Source organism: Coenobita brevimanus, chromosome 57 (assembly GCF_032717465.1).
Source record: "Coenobita brevimanus isolate Jiangsu-jjx chromosome 57, ASM3271746v2, whole genome shotgun sequence".
Taxonomy (NCBI): Eukaryota; Metazoa; Arthropoda; class Malacostraca; order Decapoda; family Coenobitidae; genus Coenobita; species Coenobita brevimanus.
Genome location: NC_137010.1, coordinates 20,585,195 through 20,597,739, shown reverse-complemented (window position 1 = coordinate 20,597,739; position 12,545 = coordinate 20,585,195). Strand labels below are relative to the sequence as shown.

General features: G+C 41.8%; 1 protein-coding gene across 1 annotated transcript in view; it reads right to left on the bottom strand.

Moving 5' to 3' along the window:
• Positions 1 to 12,545, bottom strand: part of lft (Limb expression 1 family member lowfat) — a 189,464-nt gene that overhangs the window by 48,577 nt on the left and 128,342 nt on the right. The gene's annotated exons all lie outside the window — the stretch shown is intronic.

Sequence of the window (12,545 nt, the reverse complement as noted above, 5' to 3'; positions counted from 1 at the left end):
CGCACGCCATTTTCTCGGGAACTCATCTGTTAGCAGTGACCTGGCCAGTAAAGACATCGCACCACGGTCTCTCCAATGACGAAATTCAAGGTGAAAGTGATTCCTGAGGTGAAGGACAATGGAAAAAAGAAGCCAGAGGAAGAAACAAGCAGAGGTGATGAGGCGGCAACATCGTAAAGGAAGGTGCCATATGTTGATGTTTTTGGTGAGTGAACAATGCTTATATCGCCTATATTACTGTGTGAAAAGCAATATACTCCTGTACTACATATAAATTCGTACCTCATAAATAAATATTTTCATATAATGAGTGGTTTGAATTTGTTACCCCTCCCAAGATGATGTTTTCTCTGGAGCCTGGCACGAGAGAACACTGTACCCAGGTGGAGGTACTGTTACCTGTATTTGGTATTTCTAAACTCAGCTGAGCACTTTCTCTTTGAATTTTCGATATTTCTCATAAAAAGCGGAGGTTTTAGCCCCCCCAAAAAATTACTTTTCTAAAATCTGCCATGATTGGGGGAGGGGTCATTGGTGAAAAATTTGCCGGGATGGGGCGGGTTAAATAACATTACTGTAGTACATATTTGTTGGGCTAGTACAGATCGGTCACGTAAAGTGGGCCAAATCTGAAGAGTTCTTCTCTAGTACTGACGTGCTGCATCCAGTACTACTACCCGCTTATGTGCAGGAAGATGGCCAACACCGAGGAACATTTCCCTAGTACAGCAAAGCCTGTCCAGTACACCTTCCTTGTGACTCATGACATTTGCCGGTCAAATTGCAGTATTGCACTTCCTGCTGACGACGATGTGTCAGTGTGAGACTAGGAGAGATTTATGAGAGAAGTTGAGGCAGATAGGAAGCAGTGGCTGGACCTAGACTGGACCAGCTTTTTGTGTCACGATTTGAGTTTAGAGAAAAAGTGGAGGAAGTTCAAGCAAAAACTTTGGGAAGTCATTGATGAATGAGTGCTCATTAAAGTTATACTTACAGGTATAAGTAATAATAGTATGAGAACCAATCCTAGGCTACCCATGGACATGAGACCGTAGTCAAAAATTAAGAGAAAGCAGAAGTTGTGGGAAAGAACAATGAAATTGAAGATTGAGGGTGCTCATGTGGGACGAACTCTGAGGTCGAGACTGAGAATAGGAGGCTGAATAACCAAATCTGATGAGATCAGAAATGTACTGAAATAAAAACAAAAGATCACAAACACTGTCAAAGCCAACCCAAAAGTGTTTTGGAATGTAAATTCCATCACCAGAACCAAATCTTGGATATCAGACTTGTACAAGGATGATGAAAAAAGGAAATTAGCAGTAAACAATAATAATAAAGCTGATGTCTTCTCTGAATACCTTGTTCAGGTACTCATTACGGAGTCCAATGTGGATTCAGTGACAGCTTTGTGGAAAGATGTTCAGCCCCTCTGTTCTTTCCTCATTCTTTGTTTTTGCTTCCTCCCTCTTATTCTTTAGTGTTCCTAATTCCTCTTGAGCTGGGCATCTTTTTATCCATTTTTTTTTAACCCGAGACATCCCATCGACGTATGGGTACGTTGCAACATTTTGCATTTGGCAGTCCCGTTGACGTACTGGTACGTTTTGCAATTGCAAGGTCCCTAATTTGCACAATTTTCAATTTTCGCGAATGATTTTTCATAAGTATACACGGGACACCTTCCTCTATTCCTCTACAAGATGCCAAGCAGGGACAATGCCTTACACCCCATAACCTCTCCCCCCCCCGCACGCCATTGTCTCGGCAATTCACCTGTTACCAGTGACCTGGCCAATAAAGACATTCAGGGCCAGAGTGATTCCCCAATTGATGACAATGTGGAGGACAAAGTTTACATAGCATTAGAGGAAGAAACAGTCAGAAATGATGATCAGGTAATGTGGCAAAAGAAGGTCAGGAATGGTGATGAGTTAGTGAGTGAAACAATGCTTACAATGCCTATATTACTGTTTGAAAACCAGTATACTCTCATCATTCATTCATTGCCAGATGCCATGTATCCCAAACAGGGTGGTCAAGGGCTTAGAGTTAATTGTTTTACATGGAGGGGCACTAATCCTCCACCAACCCCACTTGATACATAGGGAGAACGTTATGCCAACAGCATCTGGTGTTCCCAGGCGGTCACCCATCCAAGTACTAACCAGACCCAACGTTGCTTAATACTACATATAAATTCGTACCAAATAAATAAATAAATACCATTTAGGAGTGGTGTGGAATAGTTATCCTCCCATAGAACTCGTTTTCTTTGCAGCCAGCCTGATAGAAAACCCTGTAAGGTAAGGAGGTACTCCTACCTGTATCGAGTATTTTAAACCTCAGGTAAGCAATTTCTCTATGAATTTTCGATGTTTCTCACCAAAAACGGAGGTTTTAGCCCCCCCAAAAAAAATTCAAAAATGGTCAGGACTGGGGGGTGTCGGAGGTGCGAAAGTGGTCAGGACGTGACAGGTTAAATTCCTTTTTTTCCATGAGTTTGTTTGCATTTTTTAATATATCCTCTACAGTGTTTGCACTCTGGAAGGTTACTTTCAGGGGCCTTGAATTATTTTTCTCATATTTCCCTATCCTTTTATGTTCTTCTATACCTTTATCACAGATATCCTCTGATACTTGCTTCAGTATGTTCATTATATTTTCCATCTCCTTTGTGTCCCTTGAGATTCTGTTTTTCTTCTTCACCTATGCCACTGATTACTATAGGGTTGTTAGTCTCTACAACTTCCCTGAATAGTTTTGGGTTGTTTTTTATTATTTCTTTCACTTCCTTCTTATGTTTTTTTCTTCTGCCTTTGTTCCTAAATAATTCTTTACTTTCATCATTTCAGCATACGCAGTTCGTACCTCATCTTCGTAATTTCTCACCATTTCGTTTCCTGGTGTTATTTTCTCTTCAGTGATACTACTTGTTGGTTCACTGAAAGCAGTGATGAGGAATAGGGAGGTGAGTATGGAAGTTATGAAGGCACTGCATGATAGTATTGTGATCCCTACCCTGACGTATGGAAGCGAGGCATGGACCTTGCAAGAGGGGAACAAGTCAAGAGTGAGAGCAGTGGAAATGAGTTACTTGAGAGGAACATGTGGAGTGACATGGAGGGACAGGTTGACGAATGAAGAAGTGAAGGAACGTTGTGGGGTGGATGTGGTTGAGAAGATCAGGAGAAATACACTGAGGTGGTCTGGACATGAGGAGAGAATGGAGAATGAAAGACTGACTAAGAGGGTGTATGTAGATGAGGTGGAGGGAGGGAGAGGGAGGGGTAGACCGAGGATGAGGTGAAGGGATGGAGTTGAGAGGTATATGAGAGAGGGGGGGGGTGAGTTGGGGGGAGGGTAGTCAAATGGTGGGTGACAGAGTGACTTGGAGGCGTTTTGTCTGCGGCCACCCTTTGCGGAATTAGGGCGTCGGCCTATAGATAGATAGATAGATACTACTTTGGTCTATCAGACTGCTTTCTTATCCGAATTTCTCCGTAACATTTCTGAAATCATCCATAATCCTCTCATGGCTGACGCTGCACATCCCATTAGCCTTCGTTCTCAATGAATTTACCTCAGCTGATAGTTCATCAATTGTTGTGGCTTTTCTTCATTTCCTTCATTATTTCTTCATTTTTTCCCTTCTGTTTGCGTACCTCATTCTTGATCTCATCGATTTCCATTTGAAAATTTCTCTCTGGTCTATTTACTTTTTCAACTAACTTATCGTAAGTTTCCTTTTCAACCAGCTCTGGTAGAAGTCATCATCCTGGGTTTTTTTTACCTTTGTCTCTTCTCTTAGTACCTTCTAAAGGCATCTTTCGGGCTCAATCGGTAGAGAGGTGGCCTGCAGTCCTACCGGACCCAGGTTCAAATCCCCACTGGGGCAGGGAACAGTTTAAAGATTTGAATTTAATAAAAATAGACTTTACTGATCTACCAGAAGACCCTCCGACATGTAAAAATACCCCCACTAATACCAATATACCAGTCCTGTATGAGACAGTCCTAGCACGTATTCAATATGCACAGTGGGTGTTAGCACCGAAGTGGTGACATGTAGAGGTGTATGGTCTGTAGGAGGACTACTGGGCCTTGATAGCAGGCTGTGAACCCTATGACCAGAGTCAGACACATTAAAAAAAAAAAAACTTGAAGAAAAGATAATATCTGCTTACAATAGTTGCATCACTTTACTGTCTACTTGCCTTGCTGCTGTCTAGCTGCTTTAAGTAAACTCAGGACATTGTTGTTGTGTGTGTGTGTGTGTGTGTGTGTGTGTGTGTGTGTGTGTGTTATCTAACCTAACTGTATCTTTACAGGAATGAGTCAAGCTCGTATTGTTCCATGTATTAAACCATTTTTATCAAACATAATCTTAAATTTATGAATAGTATTAGCATACACTATTTCATCTAGTAGTGCATTCCACTGATTAACTACCCAATTTGGGAAGTTGATTTTCCATACGTCTTTGTCACCTCTCTTTTTATGCAGTTTTTTGCAGTGTCCTCTTGCTGATCCATCCCCATAGGTTATATACTCATTTATGTCTATTTTCTCTTTCCATGAGATGCATTTATATAATGTAATCGTGTCTCCTCTCTTCCTTCTCTCATGTAATGTTGGTAGGTTCTGTTTGTCTAGTCTATCTTCGTAGCTTAGATCCTTTAAGCTTGGTACCTAACTTGTAGAAGCCCTTTGTACTTTTTCAGTCTTATCTATGTGTTTTTTGAGATAAGGATTCCAGACCACTGATGCATATTCCAGGTCTGTTGTGTGACATTATTATCTTTCTCAGCATGTCCTCATTGATATATCTGAATGCTATTCTCATATTAGCAAGCAGTGTATGCAAGTTTCGTACCTTTTCATTTATGTTGTCAGCCGGTGATACAGTCATCCCTTAACATCCGCGTTTTATCCATACATGGCTTTATATATTTGCGGGTGGATATAACATACACGGTTTTAAATATCCTCGGGTGGATACAGTACCGGGGCCAGATTCACTAAAGCATTTTATCTCACTGAACTCTGCTGACACTGTTTACTGCAAATGTAACATTATCCCAGGCACTGTTAATGGCTGTTTTAGTGATGGCATTACCCAGTGAATCAAATATAACATTCTTCCTTTTGGCCACTTCATTTATTAATGCCATTAATTCATCAGGGGAAAAGTTAGGACAGGCAGGGAGTATTTCGTTTCTTCCATGTTCTTACCAATCCTGGCGGTCAAGGGCTTTGTTGTGTTTACCAGCTGATACAAGGGGAAAGCTCCGTGATTGATTGGTCATACCAAAGCTGTGTGTGTAAGAGCCTCTGCCATTGGCTAATCAGAAATCAGCTGGTAACGGTTGTAATGCCTGATGAACCTGATGACCCTCCTCCCATCGCCGAGGACAGGTAAAGTGAAAATTTTACCTGTTTTTATAGCTTTTCTTGCCCTTATTACTGTATTGTTTGTAAAGACATCTTGGTCCCAATTAACGCACCTACATGGTGGATGCGCCAGCATGCAATATTTGATATCGCACTAATTGATATACATAACTTATGGAGAAAAATTCATTTGGTGGATGAGTGACACCAACTTTATAGGTTAAACTTTTAAACAATGACAATTACCCTAGTACTAAATAATAGTGTACATAAATACACGCACATGTGTACACATACCCTCGATGAGCTGGTCTAAACTAGTTTGCTGCCCCCCCCCCCCGTAAATAACATGAAGCAATACGCTAAGCCGACTTCGTACCTACTTTACCCTTGCACAGTTGTTGACTTTAAACATGGGTTTTATTCGCCCCTGTTTAGAGTGCAACTCTCATGTGTGGGGAGGCTCCCCACATACAGCTCTTCTCAACAGGGTGGAGTCAAAGGCTTTTCGTCTCATCAACTCTCCTCCTCTTACTGGCTCCCTTCGACCTCTGTCTCTTCGCCGCACTACTGCATCTATATCTCTTTTCTGTCGCTACTTCAATGGTCACTGCTCCTCCAAACTGTCTGCTTTATGTTTGGGAAGACTCCCCACATACAGCTCTTCTCAATACAGTAGGGTGGTCATAGGCTTTTCGTTTCATCAACTCTCCTCCTCTTGCTGGCTCCCTTCAACCTCTGTCTTTTCACCGCACTGTTGTATCTTTATCTCTTTTCTATTGCTACTTCAATGGTCACTGCTCCTCTAAACTGTCCGCTTGCATCCCTCCTCCTCTACGACAGGTGCATAGCACCCGTCTATGAGTAGCAACAAACTCACATCTTTTTTCTGTCCAACTCTCTAATGCAAGAGTTAATTGTTACTCCCAGTCCTTTACTTACGAAACAGGTCTACTCTGGAACTGTCTCCATCTGTCTGTATTTCCTACTTCCTTGTTCTCCAGTCTTTCAAACGCAGTGTGTCCAAGCATCTCGAAATAAACGGATCTTGAATTTGGCTCTCTTTTGTATTGTTTTTGTTTTTTCTTGGAAGGAACGGTTTGTGGGCTCCTGGCCTTTGGCTCCTTCTTTCTTGCATTAAAAACAAATAGCACTGAAATCACACGAGAGTGGCTAAAAGTGTTATTTAATATTATATTGTGAATTACTGTGATAAAATACAAGTGATTTAGTGATATTTTTGCAATAATCAGAAAAGTCATGATGCTAAGCGCATTGGCTAATGAACATTTTTGCTGTTGCAAACTGTGCAGCTATGGTACGAAATGACTCATGACATTATATCAATAAGCTTTATAAAAGTAAGTGGTAATAAAAGTCATTCATGAAGTTCTATAAAGTCTGTAATGATTTTCCTCACATCGTTACTGTTTTGCTAAAGTCTAATGTAAACACTGGAATATTGTTAAAAAAAAAAAAAAAAAAAAAAAAAAAAATCATAGGAGACCGGCTAGAAGTGTTTTACTTTAATTATTATTGCAATTACTGTGATGAGGTAACGTGGCTAGAACCCTATTTTGTATGGAAAAAATCTTGTGGTTTGGTGGAAATTTCTGCCTCCCTGGGCTATTTCCTGCGTCAGACAGTCAAAACACACCTTAGCTGTGTTTTTGTCGTCCAAGCTGGAGCTTGGGATTAGAAGCGTGTCATGGGGTGCTTGGTTTCTGTCTGCAAAACAGTCCAGGATAGGTAGAACCGAAAAATTATGTGCTGATCACAAAGTAAATAGAGGGGTTCCCCGAAGACGATCTTCTGACGAATATGCAACTTACATGTAGCTGTTATTTGTGCTGAACTGGCTCTATATGTTGTTAATATTAGCCACCTGCACCCTAATTTTATGTACATTGTGCTAATTTCATGATGTTTCTCATTTACATGTCCTTGTTGGCCATTCTCACCCTCCCCATGCTACACTAAGACTGCTCCCGACCACACTTGGGTGAGATACGAAGACGGTCTTGGTTTCTATGACAGATGACAAATGCTTGGGACAGTTTCATATCAGAATGCTTGGGACAGTTTCATATCACTTTGGCCAACAAAAACGGCATGACTTGGTTTCACCGAAGATGGCTTCGAATCCGATCTGTCAGCCTGGACGACAAAAACGCGGCTCTTGTATTCTCTCGAATCGTTCTCCGTGCTTGGAGTGCTTACGGATATGCAGTTTGTTGCAAACGAAAGTATAGTGAGTCAAAAGGGATAAGGACCAAAAAAAACCTTTCGTAATTCGAAATTTTGTATATCAGAATGATTTTCCCCATTGAAATATACATATAAATGGGGGGATGCATCCTTGGACCCCCTCGGACCCCCATCCTAAACTTTACCCCCCTCCATTTGAAGTAAGCAATACCTATATACGACTGTAGAGAAGTATGTGGCCATATTCTTGTACCTCTCCTTTTTCTTCGTCACAGTCCCAACGGTGGAAGCCGCAAGGCCTAGAGCACACCCAATCTCCGAGACTCCCTGCCACTCCTCATGGGGTCTTATAATTTCCAATTTCCCTTCCAGAGTTCAAGTACGGTGCTGCTGCTTCTTTGCAACGGGCTCCCCCGATGCTGGAGATGATGCAGAGTGCATGGAAGGCATGGCAAAACAATACGAAAAGGTGAAGGGCTACGAAAATATCCTCACGTACAGCGAAGCTGCAGGGACAGGAGGGATATGGACTCAAATGAGAAGCGAGCAAAAATTTGTTTACCAGAGAGGGGTCAGTTCGTTTTCTCTCAGCAAGTGAGCGCGGTGCTGTGCACTACGTCCATTTTGAATTTTTCATAGCTGCTGGCCTTGAACAACACTTTACTGTTTCGGTGTCAGTGACGTTGAGTTAGGGCATCCTATAAAAAACTGTGAACAATTATGGGAAGGGAACAAAGGTCACTGGTGTGTTTACAGGACCCTACTCTACCATTCCAAGCATTGAAGTGTTCTCTTCCCTCCAGATGTATTCATCGATGTTTACCTGCTTGTTACATAGCCCTAATTTTGAGTTTCAGCAAAAGAACATAATTTACCACCCTCAAAATAGTCAGAAAAATACAGAAGACAAACTTGAAGAATATGAAATGAATTGGTAAGGTCTTTCGGCTGTATGCTTAGACGAAAGATTATGGGTTTTACAATTTTAAGAGACGATATGGAACAAAAATGTTTGCTAATCAGAAAAAAAATTACTTCTTTTGTCCCACATGTTCTCGTACGTTAGAATTCAGTTCCACATTCTTCATTCGGTATCGCTCTTCCCAGTATATGTCGGACCGACTCAGTACAGTTATTTCGCTCCTTAAATTAGTGTACATTTACTGCTCATTCTTTTGTTCGTTCTTATACGTGTGAAAGAGAGAGGACTGATACAAACAATAATGTATTCCATTATCGCTTTCATAGCTGCTGGCCTTGAACAACGCCTTACTCTACTGGTGTAAGTGATGTTGAGTTAGGATGAGCTATAAAAAACCGCAAGCAATTATGGGAAGGGAACGAAGGTCACTGGTGTAATTACATGACCCTACTCTACCATCCCAAGCAGTCAAGGCGTTCACAGTTCACTTCATCCAAGATGTTTTCGCCGATGTTTACATGCTAATGTAACACACATCCTATCTCTCTATTGCCAGATGCCTTAATCCTGTAAGGGGTGGCCCAAACAAATCGCCTCCGTGTCGCTCTGTCCCCTGCCATTTCACTGCCCTGCTCCCAGGTCACACCCCCTACTCTCATATACCTCTCCACTCCATCCCTCCATTTCATCCTCGGCCTCCCCCTCCCTCCACCTCACTCACATACACTCTTCTCATCAGTCTCTCACACTCCATCCTCTCCACATGGCCAAACCACCTCATTGTGTTCCTCATAACGCTTCCTATCACATCCTCATCCACACCACACTGCTCCTTCACTTCCTCATTTGTCAGCCTGTCTCTCCATGTGACTCCACATGCTCCACTCAAATAACTCATTTCCACTGCTCTCACCCTCCAACAAGGTCCAAGCTTCACTTCCATATGTTAGAGTTGGTACAACAATACTGTCGTGTAGTAGCTTTTTCACTTCCATGCTCACTTCCCTGTTTCTCATCACTGCTTTCAAGAAGCCAGCAACCTTCCTTCCCTGCTGCACCCTTTCCAGCACTTCATCCTCTAAACTTCCATCCTTACTCACCACACTACCCAAGTACTTAAACGTACTCACATTTTCCATTTCCTCACCATCCAACCTCACTGTACATTCACTGACTTCACTTCTCTCAAAGACCATCACTTTACTCTTCCCTACGTTCACCTTTAGATTCCGTTTCTTACACACTCTCCCAAACTCATCCACCAAGCCTTGCAGCTCTCCTTCGTCTTCACTCAACAACACAGTATCATTTGCAAACAACAGTACAGGGAGTTTCCAAACACTACCCTCTCTCACCAGGGCCACTCCAACATCCACTACCCTACCTTATATCTCTTTTATAACCCCATCCATATACAGACTGAACAACCATGGCGACGCGACACATCCTTGTTTCAATCCAACCTTCAAATAGAAAATTTCACTCAGTTCACCATCCACATGCACTGCAACCTTGGCACCCTCATACATACTCTTCATGGCATTCAGCAACTTCCCATCTACTCCATATATTCTTAATACTTTCCACGCTACCTAATTTTATTAATTCTTACATGAATCATAGTAAATCACAGGATGGGTTTAGGGAAAAAAAAATAATAATAATAATAAAAAAGCCAGGTGTGCCAGATGAGTCTTCTCACATATGTAAGAAAAAGACATTGATTTTAGAACTTTGAAAAAATGGTCCCAAGGCCAACCACGGGAGCACGCAAATTTCTGAACCCACAGCCACTGAGGGGGCTAAACATATGCTTTACTTTAAGCAGTAAGAACACCTTACCACATCAGTTCTTCCTGATTGTCTGTTATATTTTTCAGATTATTTCTGGGTTGGTAAATACAATAAACGTTTCTTGTTAAATCCATTTCCTTGTCGTTTTTAGCTGTTCTGGTGTGACAACTCTTGTTTATTTCGTTAACATAATGGCAGAAAGGGCTGTTCTTCCTTAAGTGTTAACTAAGCCTGGCCTAACCGAGCTTATCTGTACCTAACAATTTAACCTAACCTAACCTCCGGTTGGGAAATTGGGAAACGATATCCACCTTTGAGCACGTTGAGTTTCTTCCACTGCGCTGGAAACGATCGCTGGGGAAAGTGACGATAAGTGACAATAACAACAGGAAATTTTTCAGCAAGAAAAAGTAATTTGCCGAACTGAAAGTTGTCAGAAAATTACAGAAACAAGCTGGAGGATTATGAATTTAACCTACCGCGTGCCGGCAACTTTTAGCCCTGTGGGTCACCTCAGTGCCGACCATTTTTTTTTTTTTTTTTTTTTTGCTAAAAATGATAGATTTTGATGTGGAAACAACGAATTTTGCCATTAAAATGCACACTGAGGCTCGGAAATCGGTTTTATTGAGTTCTGCATGCTCATGTACAGGTATAGTCGCTCTCTCACGCTCACCACGTCCGTGAGAGAAAGCCATTTTCTATGTATGGTATACTCAGATATTTATGCTGGGAAGGTATAGCAATGTTCAGTACACTTTTCTGATTACTTATTACTTCTGCATCTATCACAATTTGCGTGTCTTTCTCACTGTGAATGCATTATCTTACACTTACTTGAAGATAGGTACAACCTGACTTCATTACGTACAGTCCTGCCACTTACAAGAAGGTATTTACAACTTGACTTCACTATATAGGCCTTACACTTACAAGAAAATATTTACAACTTACACTTATATGAAAATATTTACAAAATGTCTTCACTATGTACAGCTGGGTGAGGCACACAGGCAGAGTGAGGCAGAGCGAGCGTGATGGGGGGAGCAAGTGAGTGTATGGCCTTGACAGCCTGGGGGATGGTAGAGGAAAAGTTACCTTACATGCTTGCCAACTTTTACCTGTGAATCTTTGAATAATGCGGTCACAGTGAAGTTTTTTATTTTAAACCGTTTTAAAACAGCACTGGCACTGGCTGCGTAATTATGTCAGACCGTTTAAAACAGCACTGGCACGCGGCGGGTAAATTGGTAAGGTCTTTCTGCTGCTTCAAGTGTACAATGAAAGACACAAATATCTTCCCAAAGTTTGATGAATTAAGGTTGCAAAAATTGAACCATTTGAAACATGCACTAGTAGAAACAGGGTTTTCATTGTATTTTGCCTGGTGTAAATTTTCTTCAGAGGAACTGGGAAGATAGTTGTGTCTTTCTTTGTACATTTACCGGTAAATAAGTCAACCTAACAGTACTTGTGTTTTGTTTCCGCCAGATTAATCATGATTTCTGACTATTCAGGCACCTCTTCATACCATATAGTCTGGATAATAGGGCTATCTCTGTATTTCCTTTCGTACTGATTTTCATATCATCGATAGATATTTTCTATCTATCTATCTATCTATTGCCAGATGCCTCAATCCTGGTCGGGGTGACCACAAACAAATCGCCTCCACGTCGCCGTGGCCCTCACCATTTCACTGCCCCGCTTGGAACCCACACCCCCCCTCTCTCATATACCTCTCCACCCCATCCCTCCATCTCATCCTCGGCCTCCCCCTCCCTCTTCCCCCCTCCACCTCACTCACATACACTCTCTTTGTCAGTCTTTCACCCTCAATCCTCTCCACATGGCCAAACCACCTCAGTGTATTCCTCCTAATGCTTCCTATCACATCCACACCACAACGCTCCTATATATCCTCATTTGTCAGCCTCTCTCTCTATGTGACTCCACAGGCTCCTCTTAAATAGCTCATTTCCACTGCTCTTACTCTTGACTTGTGTCCTTCCAGCAATGTCCAAGCTTCACTTCCATACGTTAGAGTTGGTATCACAATACTGTCATGTAGTCACTTTTTCACTTCCCAGCTTCTTATCACTGCTTTCAAGGAACCAGCAACCTTTCTTCCCTGCAGTACTCATTCAAGCACTTCACCCTCCAAACCTCCATCCCTACTCATCACACTACCCAAGTACTTAAATGTACTCACATTTTCCAATTC